Source organism: Amblyomma maculatum, unplaced genomic scaffold (genome assembly GCF_055883805.1).
Source record: "Amblyomma maculatum isolate TAMU_Amacu unplaced genomic scaffold, ASM5588380v1 scaffold_13, whole genome shotgun sequence".
In the NCBI taxonomy this organism is placed as follows: domain Eukaryota; kingdom Metazoa; phylum Arthropoda; class Arachnida; order Ixodida; family Ixodidae; genus Amblyomma; species Amblyomma maculatum.
This window is the reverse complement of record NW_028146738.1, coordinates 13,964,568-13,976,301: the sequence shown is the minus strand read 5'-3', so window position 1 is coordinate 13,976,301 and position 11,734 is coordinate 13,964,568. Positions and strand designations below refer to the sequence as shown.

At 48.6% G+C, this 11,734-nt stretch overlaps 4 non-coding genes and 1 pseudogene across 4 annotated transcripts; all 5 read left to right on the top strand.

The window, feature by feature from the left end:
- The first annotated feature begins 1,271 nt into the window (after window positions 1–1,271).
- LOC146172254 (uncharacterized) lies at window positions 1,272–2,573 on the top strand (annotated as a pseudogene).
- Window positions 2,574–6,042: 3,469 nt separating this feature from the next.
- On the top strand, window positions 6,043–6,114 carry TRNAP-UGG (transfer RNA proline (anticodon UGG)). Its single transcript has one exon. It is a non-coding gene; the product is annotated as a tRNA-Pro (tRNA).
- A 329-nt stretch (window positions 6,115–6,443) lies between these two features.
- Window positions 6,444–6,515, top strand: TRNAP-UGG (transfer RNA proline (anticodon UGG)). Its single transcript has one exon. It is a non-coding gene; the product is annotated as a tRNA-Pro (tRNA).
- A 1,161-nt stretch (window positions 6,516–7,676) lies between these two features.
- TRNAP-UGG (transfer RNA proline (anticodon UGG)) lies at window positions 7,677–7,748 on the top strand. Its single transcript has one exon. It is a non-coding gene; the product is annotated as a tRNA-Pro (tRNA).
- Window positions 7,749–8,073: 325 nt separating this feature from the next.
- TRNAP-UGG (transfer RNA proline (anticodon UGG)) lies at window positions 8,074–8,145 on the top strand. The gene has a single exon. It is a non-coding gene; the product is annotated as a tRNA-Pro (tRNA).
- Window positions 8,146–11,734: the final 3,589 nt, after the last annotated feature.

The following is an 11,734-nucleotide window of genomic DNA, read 5'->3' as shown; positions in this document are numbered from 1 at the left end:
GAGCGCAAACTAACAACTAGTTTATTGAGAAGTTTAACCTCTGAATACAAAACATATAAGCGCATGCGCAGCGGAAAAAACCACAACATGCCTGATAAACGCGAACCACCGTCATACCCTACAAAACAGAATTCAACAAGGCAGACTCGCTTTTGTATAAGGCGATAGACGTATCACTGTCACAATTGTGCGCTTTGTTTATCAAAAACGACTCAAATATTTCGCCCGCCAACAGCATTATTTCACCAATTAGTTACCCAGAATATAAACGCGTAGAACAGTACGCTGCACGGTGCACAGAATGCACTTCATATCGTTAATCTCTGTCTATTGGGCTGTTAAGTGCGGAAAACAACAGCGCCTCCGACCGGCCCATTGGTCTACGGGTATGATTCTCTCTTTGGGTGTGAGAGGTCCCTGGTTCAAATCCCGGTCGGGCCCTCTTTTATGCCGCTGTCTTTTTTCCGTAAAGGTTTATATCTTCCATACGCTATGCCTAACGTTACTGGTTTGGCTACCCTCGAACCAGCTGCCGCACTAGATGGCCTCAGTATCTCTGGCTTAGATTGAGGGGCTTTATGGCTTAGGACATTTTCTACGTTTAATAGTATGTCTCAAAAACGATTTTTTTTCCTCCTACACATTAGTCAACAGCATTATGTAACCAATTAGTTACCTAAAATATAAACGCGTAAAACTGCACGCTGCGCAGTATTCACTTAAGATCGTTATTCTCTCTCTATTGGGCGATTAAGTGCAAAAAACAACAGCGCCTCCGTTCGGCCCGTTGGTCTAGGGGTATGATTCTCGCTTTGGGTGCGAGAGGTCCCGGGTTCAAATCCCTCTTTTATGCCGCCCCGGGTTCAAATCCCGGACGGGCCCTCTTTTATGCCGCTTTCTTTTTTCCGTAAAGGTTTATATCTTCCATACGCTATGCCTATCGTTGCGGCTTTGGCTACCCTCGAACCAGCTGCCGCACTAGATGGCCTCAGTATCTCTGGCTTAGGACATTTTCAACGTTTAATAGTATGTCTCAAAAACGATTTTTTTTCTCCTACACTTTAGTGAACAGCATTAGGTCACCAATTAGTTACCTAAAATATAAACGCGTAGAACTGCACGCTGCGCGGTGCACAGTATTCACTTAAGATCGTTAATCTCTCTCTATTGGGCGGTTAAGTGCTGAAACCAACAGCGCATCCGTCCGGCCCATTGGTCTAGGGCCGGACGGAGTTTTTCCACTTCCGTCCACCGAGCGTGACGGACGTGTTATGACGAGCTCCGTTGGAGTGGCTACAGCGGCCATGTCGAGCCGCGGTGACAGGATTTTTGCATCGGGTGAAGAATACCAGGTCGTATTGCCTAGTTTGCCTACAGGACGATTCGTTCTAAACACTGTTTTCTTGCACGGAGACATCAGGGTCCACCCATACCGGGTGGAAGATTTCTGGGATGCGCTCGCTCCCCTATCGCTCCTGCCGGAAGTTATCGCCCTCGGGGCGTACCGCATGAGCCACGTTTGGGCCGTAACCTTTAAGGACGACGTGGGCGTAAAGAAGATTGTGCAAATGGGTGAGCTGAAAGTGAAATCTGCTAGATGCCTCGTGATTGACCCGGCGAACCGAGACATCCGAATGAAGCTACATTGGCTGCTGCCCAGCGTACCGGACGAGGACGTGCGGCTCGCTTTCGCGCCGTTCGGCAAAGTGACCGACATATCTAAGGAGCGGTGGTGCGCACAGGGTGTGGCAGATAAGAGTTCGACCACGAGGCTGGTGATGTTGAAGTTGAATGCCGGCGTGAAGCTGGATGACCTGCCCCACCATGTGAACGTCGCTGGAGAGCTAGCCCTTGTGGTCGTTGCGGGCAGGGCTCCCCTCTGTCTGCGGTGTCGAGGCACGGGCCACATTCGGCGCGACTGCCGCATTCCACGGTGCAGTTCCTGCCGTCGCTTCGGACATGACGAGACCCAGTGTTCTCGGACGTTCGCCAGCGTCGCCGGGCCCGTGAGCAGCGTAGACGCTGCCGAACTGCTCATGGATGAAGCCGACCCGGAGGAGGCATCGAGAGCGGCTAATGTACCGTCGCTGCAAGAGACCACGGTGTGCGCCCCACAGACGGATCAACTGGAGTGTCAACCTGTCGCTGGCGCAACGCCCGAGAAGTCTTCCCCAGAGTCTGCATCGGCCGTCGCCGTCGTGCCGAATGGTGCGGCTGTGACATTATCTGACTCTGGTTAGCGACACCCAGCCCATGGACGTTCTCGGTACAGCGGTCAGCCAAACGGTCGGAAAACGGCCGCACGAGCAACTCGCTCCGAATGTGCCCCAACTTGGTGCCAGTGGCGGAGACGAGCCGCTGACTAAAACATCAGGTATGAGGCGTTCGACCTTGAAGCCGCGTCCGAACATTCCTGTAGAATCACAGCAGGCGGGTAAACCGCCTCCGTAGTTTTGTGTAGTTCATGCCATACAGAGGTGGCATGGGGTTCCGGGGTTTGTCGTTTAAGTAGACACCATGAGATAGGGTCCTTTCCTTTCTTCGACATGGCAATCAACCTCCCTGAAGCGCTACGTGTAGCTACAATAAACGTACGGGGTCTCTGAGCAAGAAGGCGACAGTGCCAGCTTAACCGCCTTTTCATTAAGAACGATCTGCACGTAGTAGCTGTTCAAGAAACCAAAATTGATAGCCAAGAAGCGACAGATCGAATGGTGTCCGCTTTCCGACTACATTTCGACGTTTGTGTGAGTCATTCAGTTAGTTCCTCTGGCGGCTGTGCCCTTTTCATACGTAACAATGTTGGTATAAATGTGCAGTCGCTGTTTTCGTGTCAAAGTGGCCGGCTCCTGATTGTTGATTTTTCACATTACGATGTAAACTTGAGAGTTGTGTGTGTATGCACCTAATATAGCTTCCGAGAGAATAATGTTTTTTGAACGTTTCCAGACGTACCTAGATTGTGAAAAGGTCATAGTTATGTTGGGGGATTTCAACTGTGTTTGTCGCGCTGAAGACCGTGTAAAATGCTTGACAGTGAAGGATAAGAGTGCGGAGATCCTGAATTCAGTTATTCACGGTCACAACTTGGAAGATGTTGGAAGTGTGTTTGCAAATGCTACTCAACTGCAATTCACTCATTTTCATGGCAGTAGCCACGCACGACTGGATCGGTTGTATGTATCGCTTGAATTAGTGCCGCTGTGTACTTACATCGTATGAGGTTAGACCAGTGTGCTTTAGTGATCGCTGTCTAGTGATTGCAAACTTCGGCAGAAATCAAAGCAAAAACAGCTTTAATTGGGACCTATGGAAACTCAACACGAAATTGTTGGAGGGCGAGGGTTATGTTAAGGACGTTGAGGAGGAGCTAAAAAAGATGCTCCTAGAGCAGCCGATAAGTGTTGCCGTGGGCTGGGAAGAATTTAAACAGGCAGTAAAACTGAAGGCAATTGAAAAAAGTAGTAAACTGCGATATGAACAGAAACAAAACAAAAAACACCTGTGTGAGCAACTAGAATTCCTTACTGGTATAGAATGCGCTCAACCAGGTACATTTTTCAAAGAACTAAGGAGCATCAAGATACAGTTGGAAAGATTAGATACAGATAAGTACAGAGCGGCGGTTATTTGCGCACGGTCTGAGAAGCTGTGGGCCGCTGAAGCACCTACAAAGCGTGCTTTATCGGACGAAAAGCGATACGCGAGCCGTAAGGAAGTACGGAAAATACGAAGTGGGAATGATGTTTCGTCGGACGGCAGTGTTATCAAACATGTAATTGCCGGTCATTTCAAAGACCTACTTGGTCACCCGCGAAAGATGGTAGGGGATTTTGAAGCAGAATTTTTGCCTCTAATGCCCAAGCTTGATGATGAAGAAAAGGAGCGACTAGAAATGCGAATTTGCGTCGAAGAAATAGAGGACGCAATAGACGCTCTGCCAGCTGGTAAAGCACCGGGCCCTGGCGGATTAGGGGCGTCCTTTTATAAAATGTTTAAGCCAATGATAGCTCACCTCCTCCTGAAGGTTATCAATGAAGCTTATGAGCAAAACCGTGTTCCACTGTCCTTCAGAACTTCTCATATCACACTGATTCCGAAAACTGAGGAGCCGGAAAAGCGTTTGTTGGTGGGGTCTTATCGCCTGATAAGCCTCACCAACGTTGATTATAAAATATTTATGAAAGTGTTGGCAATACGACTGCAATGTGTGATAACAAAGCTGGTTGGCACGCATCAGACTTGTGGCATAAAGGACGGAGCATCGCCACGAACATTCACGGAGGCGAAGCGTACTAGGATGTTGTGACGCACTTGGTGACCGTGTGGCAATGATCCAACTGGATCTCGCAAAAGCATTTGACCGGGTGTCGCATGATGTGCTGTTTGCCATATTGGATCACTCCAATGTTGGGGATTTAATAACAGACGGCGTCAGAATGGCGTATGCCAACTGCACAACGCGAATTATAGTGAACGGAGAACTGACCGAAAGCCTGCAAGTGCGGTCGTCAGTTAGGCAGGGCTGTCCCATGTCGCCCCTGTTGTTTGCACTCTACCTTGAGCCTCTTTGCTTGGCTATCCGAAATAAGGAGAGCGTAACGGGCTTCAGGCTACAGTCAGCGCATGTTAAAATATTGGCCTATGCCGATGATATTGCGGTCTTCTGTTCAGATAAAGATAGCATCTGTGAAGCCACAAATGTAGTCCACAAATATTGTCAGTCTACGGGGGCGTTAATAAACTGGGAAAAGACCTATGGCTTCTGGCACGGCAGTTGGGAAGACACGCCAGAGTACTACTCATCGACTGCAGTGGTCAACGATTCCTACAATGTATCTAGCTGTACCTCTCCAAGCATACCGGGACCCTGATTCGTATTGGAGAGATGAAACTTTAAATGCAAAAGAAAAAGCTGATGCGTGGCAAGGAAGACAATTATCTGTATTTTCGCGGGCTACCGTGTGGAATTTATTTCTCGCTGCAAAAATATGGTATGTCATGAATGTGCTCAGTGCCTCTCGGATCAGCATTCAAAAATTGCACCGTGTTTTCGCCGTTTTTATTTGGGCATCGACGTGGGAAAGAACCAGTCGGACAAACTTGTTCCTGTCTGCAAAAAAAGGTGGGCTAGGCCTTGCACATTTGTTTTTGAGGCAAGTCGTCTCACGATTTATGTTTCTGCGAAATCAAAATGACATGTTCCTGCGCACAGTTGTGCAACTCCGACTGTGCAGACTCCTTCCAGGATATGTGGTATGCTCTTGTCACGCTATGGGTGGGGCTGTGAGAGGGTACCTACGCGAAGTGGTACTTGCATACGGGATGCTGCATGCGCGATTTTCGATGCAATACTTGAGTGATGTCACGTGGAAAAAATTGTACTCAGATTTATTGGATGCAATGATTCCGGTTCCACTTTACCGTTTGCCATTGTGTGGAGGCCCAGGAGGAGAGGTTTTGCACAGAGCGAAGAGAATGCCGGTGTTACCCTCGGTCATATCCTTTTTCTTTAAAATTCATGCTAACACGTTATCAGTAAAAATATGGCTTCATGAAAAAGGTCTTTTTGTACCCTGGACAACTAACTGTTACCTATGTAAGAAAGCTGACACCATAGAACACGTATTCCTGAATTATTGGGATCCCATCTTTTTCTGGGATGTGCTTCAAAGGACTGTGAAAAAAGAATTACCCCCAGATATGTACGGCATAAGATTCCTTCCGGTTTTACACGCTTACAATAGTCCACTGGATACGATTATGCTCCTCGGCCTCCACAGCTTGTGGAAAACGCGAATGCAGTTCAACAATGCAGATGTTCATGTGCGCCCTGTGCGGGAACATTTTATAGAAAGTGTTGTACGTTTGGGGGAAGTGTATCGAACACTCCCCGAACCACCAGAATGGATAGACCAGCTTAACAGCTTGGTAGAGATGAATAAATTTTAACGCGTCGTGTCCGCTAAAGGTTTGCTGACACGTTTTATCACTTTTGTATGTTGTGTATTGTGTGTCGAAGCCGGCAATAAAGAAAAAAAAAGCCCGTTGGTCTAGGGGTATGATTCTCGCTTTGGGTGCGAGAGGTCCCGGGTTCAAATCCCGGACGGGCCCTCTTTTATGCCGCTTTCTTTTTTCCGTAAAGGTATAATTATATCTTCCATACGCTATGCCTAACGTTACGGGTTTGGCTACCCTCGAACCAGCTGCCGCACTAGATGGCCTCAGTATCTCTGGATTAGGACATTTTCTCCGTTTAATAGTATGTCCCAAAAACGATTTTTTTTCCTCCTACACATTGGTCAACAGCATTATGACACCAATTATTTACCTAAAATATAAACGCGTAGAACTGCACGCTGCGCGGTGCACAGTATTCACTTAAGATCGTTAATCTCTCTCTATTGGGCGGTTAAGTGCAGAAACCAACAGCGCCTCCGTCCGGCCCGTTGGTCTAGGGCTATGATTCTCGCTTTGGGTGCGAGAGGTCCCGGGTTCAAATCCCGGACGGGCCCTCTTTTATGCCGCTTTCTTTTTTCCGTAAAGGTTTATATCTTCCATACGCTATGCCTAACGTTGCGGGTTTGGCTACCCTCGAACCAGCTGCCGCACTAGATGGCCTCAGTATCTCTGGCTTAGGACATTTTCTCCGTTTAATAGTATGTCCCAAAAACGATTTTTTTTCTTCCTACACATTAGTCAACCACATTATGACACCGATTATTTACCTAAAATATAAACGCGTAGAACTGCACGCTGCGCGGTGCACAGTATTCACTTAAGATCGTTAATCTCTCTCTATTAAGCGGTTAAGTGCAGAAACCAACAGCGCCTCCGTCCGGCCCGTTGGTCTAGGGGTATGATTGTATTTCTGGGATGTTCTGCAGAGAACAGTGAAAAAGGATTTCCCTCTAGATCCACATGGGATCAGATATTTGGCGATAGATAACGAAGATGGTTTTCCTTTCGATCTCGTAATGTTGGCTGGCCTCCACTCTGTATGGCGCTCCCGCATGGCCGGCTTCTATTGTGATCCTGATACGAGGCCTGCACGGTTGTATTTTCAGGAGAGCATTTCCCGCTTCGTTGAGGTGCAGAAGACACTTGAGTGTGTGCCGCAGTGGCTGCCAAGGATGGAAGCCTTGGCAGGGCTGAAGGAATTTTAAGTGACAATGTCAGTAAAAAACTGACAGCGTTTGCTTTTTGTTCCACGTCTTGCTTGTGTTTGTATATAGTGTATCGTGATGTACTGAGTTAGTTGTCGGAGCCCGGCAATAAAGAAAAAAAAAGTCTAGGGGTATGATTCTCGCTTTGGGTGCGAGAGGTCCCGGGTTCAAATCCCGAACGGGCCCTCTTTTATGCCGCTTTCTTTTTTCCGTAAAGGTTTATATCTTCCATACGCTATGCCTAACGTTGCGGGTTTGGCTACCCTCGAACCAGCTGCCGCACTAGATGGCCTCAGTATCTCTGGCTTAGGACATTTTCTACGTTTAATAGTATGTCTCAAAAACGATTTTTTTCCTCCTACACATTAGTCAACAGCATTATGTCACCAATTAGTTACCAAAAATAGAAACGCGTAGAACTGCACGCTGCGCGGTGCACAGTATTCACTTAAGATCGTTAATCTCTCTCTATTGGGCGGTTAAGTGCAGAAACCAACAGCGCCTCCGTCCGGCTCGTTGGTCTAGGGGTATGATTCTCGCTTTGGGTGCGAGAGGTCCCGGGTTCAAATCCCGGACGGGCCCTCTTTTATGCCGCTTTCTTTTTTCCGTAAAGGTTTATATCTTCCATACGCTATGCCTAACGTTGCGGGTTTGGCTACCCTCGAACCAGCTGCCGCACTAGATGGCCTCAGTATCTCTGGCTTAGGACATTTTCTCCGTTTAATAGTATGTCCCAAAAACGATTTTTTTTCCTCCTACACATTAGTCAACAGCATTATGACACCAATTATTTACCTAAAATATAAACGCGTAGAACTGCACGCTGCGCGGTGCACAGTATTCACTTAAGATCGTTAATCTCTCTCTATTGGGCGGTTAAGTGCAGAAACCAACAGCGCCTCCGTCCGGCCCGTTGGTCTAGGGGTATGATTCTCGCTTTGGGTGCGAGAGGTCCCGGGTTCAAATCCCGGACGGGCCCTCTTTTATGCCGCTTTCTTTTTTCCGTAAAGGTTTATATCTTCCATACGCTATGCCTAACTTGCGGGTTTGGCTACCCTCATTCTACTTCCGGATACCGTAGTGAACGGTGGCAGAATCATGTGCTCCAGCGGAGCGGCGATAGCGGCCATTTCCAGCCGCGGAAACAGGCTTGAGGACATGGATGATAGCGAATATCAGATTATTCTGCCAACTTTGCCCACCGGACGCGTTGTTTTTAACACGCTTTTTTTGCACGGCGATGTGCGAGTCAGGCCATACAGGGTCGAGGATTTCCGCGACGCCCTTGCCAACGCTGGTGCGCTCCCCGACGTTGTGGCGTTGGGGGCGTATCAGATCAACCATGTTTGGGCGGTCACGTTAAGCAGCACAGAAGCAACGAAGAAACTGGCGGCTTTCAAGGAGCTCGAAGTTAAGGGACGCCGTTGCCTCATTATCGATCCCGAGGACCAACAGGTGAAGCTGCGACTTCACTGGATGTTGTACGGTGTGGCAGACGACGACATACGGACGGCTTTTGCGGCTTTTGGGAAGGTGACCGAGGTGACCCGGGAGAGGTGGAGAGTTCAAGGCGTCAGGGAGAAGGGGTCCACCACGAGGACTGTGCTCCTGAAATTGAAACCCGGGATTAAGGTCGATGACTTACCTCACCAGCTGCGAGTGGCCGGAGAGCTGGCCCTTGTCGTGGTGCCTGGGCGAGCGATGCAGTGCCTGCGCTGCCGTGGTACCGGTCACGTTCGACGAGAATGTAAGGTGCCGCGTTGTCCAAAGTGTAGACGCTACGGTCATGACGAGGCAGCCTGTGTGCTTTCGTACGCTTCGGCAGCGGGGCATGGAACTGCGGAACGATCGGCGGAGCTCACCATGGACGTGGTCGAGGCGGAGGAGGCGGCGAAGGGTGCCGGAGAGGTGCGAACACAGACACGGGAGACGGATTCGTCGTTGGACTCGGCAGAAAGCGGCAATGCTGCGAGGGATGTTGGGAGAGCGGACTCTGCACCTCAGCTCCCTAGCAATGAGGAAGGCCCGTCACTTGAGCCTTCAAACGGCATGGAACAGGATAATGGGGAGGAGCACTCAGACACCAGCGGTGTTCGTAAGCCAGGCGTCCCAGCCCCAGCCAAGCGATCCCACACACAGTCCGAACCCGAAGGTATCCAGGCGTCAGCCCCCAGCGTCGACGAGCCACCAGCAAAAACGGGGCAATCCCGGCGGTCCACGCTACGTCCGCGGCCAAACATTTCATCAGAGAGACGGGTAGCGGATAAAGTGCCCCCGCTGCCGGGTCAGCCGCTCGCACCGGACGGGGATGGATCAAACGACGGCGTCTAGCAACGCGCTAGACGGGAAAGGTAAGCACCATGCTTTCGGTCTCTTCACCCTTGATGAAAATGGCGCCCGAAACCACCTTAAGAGTAGCCACGTTAAATGTCAGGGGATTGGCAGGCAAAAAGAAGCAGAGCCAGATGCATCGGCTCTTAATTGACCACGATATTGACGTGTTTGCCGTGCAAGAAACTAAGGTTGACGGGGAGGAAGAGACCGGGAGCATGGTGCGACGTTTCACGGCTAGATTTTACGCCATTGTTAGCCACGCAGTTGGGACATCGGCCGGGTGTGTATTGTTTGTCAAAAAGCTGCCTGGTCTGGTTGTAAAGGGCTACTCCTCATGCTCTTCTGGACGGTGTGTAGTGGCTGATTGTGTATACAGCGGTGTTGAGTGGCTAATTATTTGTGTGTACGCTCCTAACTGTGTGGAGGAAAGAACAGTGTTTTTCGAGAATGTTATGCAGCAGTTAAGTACGGAAAGGCAGGTAGTATTGCTGGGCGATTTTAACTGTGTACTGAATGCTCGAGACAAAACCAGCACACGCGGATTCACAGACAAGAGCACTGAAATGTTATGCCAGTTAACAAGCGAATGGAATATGGAGGATGTGGCTGATTGCTTGGAAGGACCGCGTGCCGTTCAGTACACGCACTTCCAAGGTTCTAGCCACGCGCGTCTGGACAGAATTTACGCGTCGCTGGATTTGATTCCTTCATGCAATGAATACCGAGTTGTGCCTATGACATTCACGGATCACTGTTTGGTGCAATGCTTATTCGGCACCAAAAAACGAAGCAATGCATTTAGCTGGGAGTTATGGAAATTTAACAATAAATTGTTTAATGATGATGCCTTTAGACGCGTGGTATTGAATGAATTGATTAAAGTGAGGCCAGGGACTTTGCTCGAAATCTGGAAACAGTGGGAGTTGTGCAAGGAACAGATTAAAATTAAAGCCATTGACAGATCAAGTTGCCTGGTGTACGAGAAGAAAATTACAGAAACCCAGCTTAAGGCTTTGCTTGCAAAACTACACGAACAGGAATGTAAGGCACCCGGCAGATGGATAGAGGATATTCGAAAAATAAAAGAACAGATTAACTTGATAGAAGAAGACAGATACCAAGGGGCGTTAGTGCGTGCAAGAGCGGAAAAATTGGCCATGGATGAGACGCCGACAAAAAGATCGTTGGGAATAGAAAAAGCAAATGTAAGGCGAAATCACGTGGCAGAGGTAGATTGGGCAGGACGCACAGAAACCGATAACGAAGGAATCGCGAAAGCTTTCCGGGAGTATTATGAAGATCTATTTTCTTCCCGAGAGGTTTATTTGGACCGTTTTAAAGAATCCTTTCTTGACGTGATGCCAAAAATTGACGAGGAACAAAAAGAAAGACTGGAGCGGCCAATAAGCGAAAAAGAAGTGCAGCAGGCAATAGAAAATTTAAACCCAGGGAAATCACCCGGGCCTGATGGCCTGAGTGCGGCTTTTTATAAAGCGTTCAAGGAACAGCTATCTCCTTTGTTGTGTGCCTTATTTAATGAAGCGTATGAACTGAAGGCACTGCCTGCGTCTTTCGGATCGTCGCACACAGTACTTATTCCGAAAACTGACCAACCAGATAAGCTTAGGCAGTTGTCGTCTTACAGGCCCATTGCTCTGACAAACGTTGATAACAAGATTTATATGAAGGTGCTTGCTGGCAGACTACAAACGGTTATATGCGAACTAGTGGGCCCTCACCAAACGTGCGGTATCAAAGGGCGATCTATCTTTCAGAACATTCACAAAGCGAGAAGTGTGCTCGAATGCTGCGATGCAACTCATGCATGTGTTGCGTTACTGCAGTTGGACTTGGAGAAAGCTTTTGATTGTGTGGCGCATACTATTCTGTTCAGTATATTAGACTATGTTAATGTCGGCTCTGTTATTCGAGAGGGAGTGGCCTTGGCGTACCGTAACTGCACTACGAGATTAATTGTCAATAAGTCACTGGGGGCCGCCATCAACGTACGACGTTCAGTGCGCCAAGGTTGCCCCCTCAGCCCTCTTTTGTTCGGCATTTATATTGAAAGTTTGTGTTTAAGCATCCTACAAAACAATGACATTGATGGTTTTCGACTGCAGGAGTCAGAAGTCAAATTGCTGGCTTACGCAGATGACGTTGCGGTATTTTGTGTGAATAAAGAGAGTATAAAGAGGACAGTGGATGTGGTAAAACATTTTAGCAAAGTCACA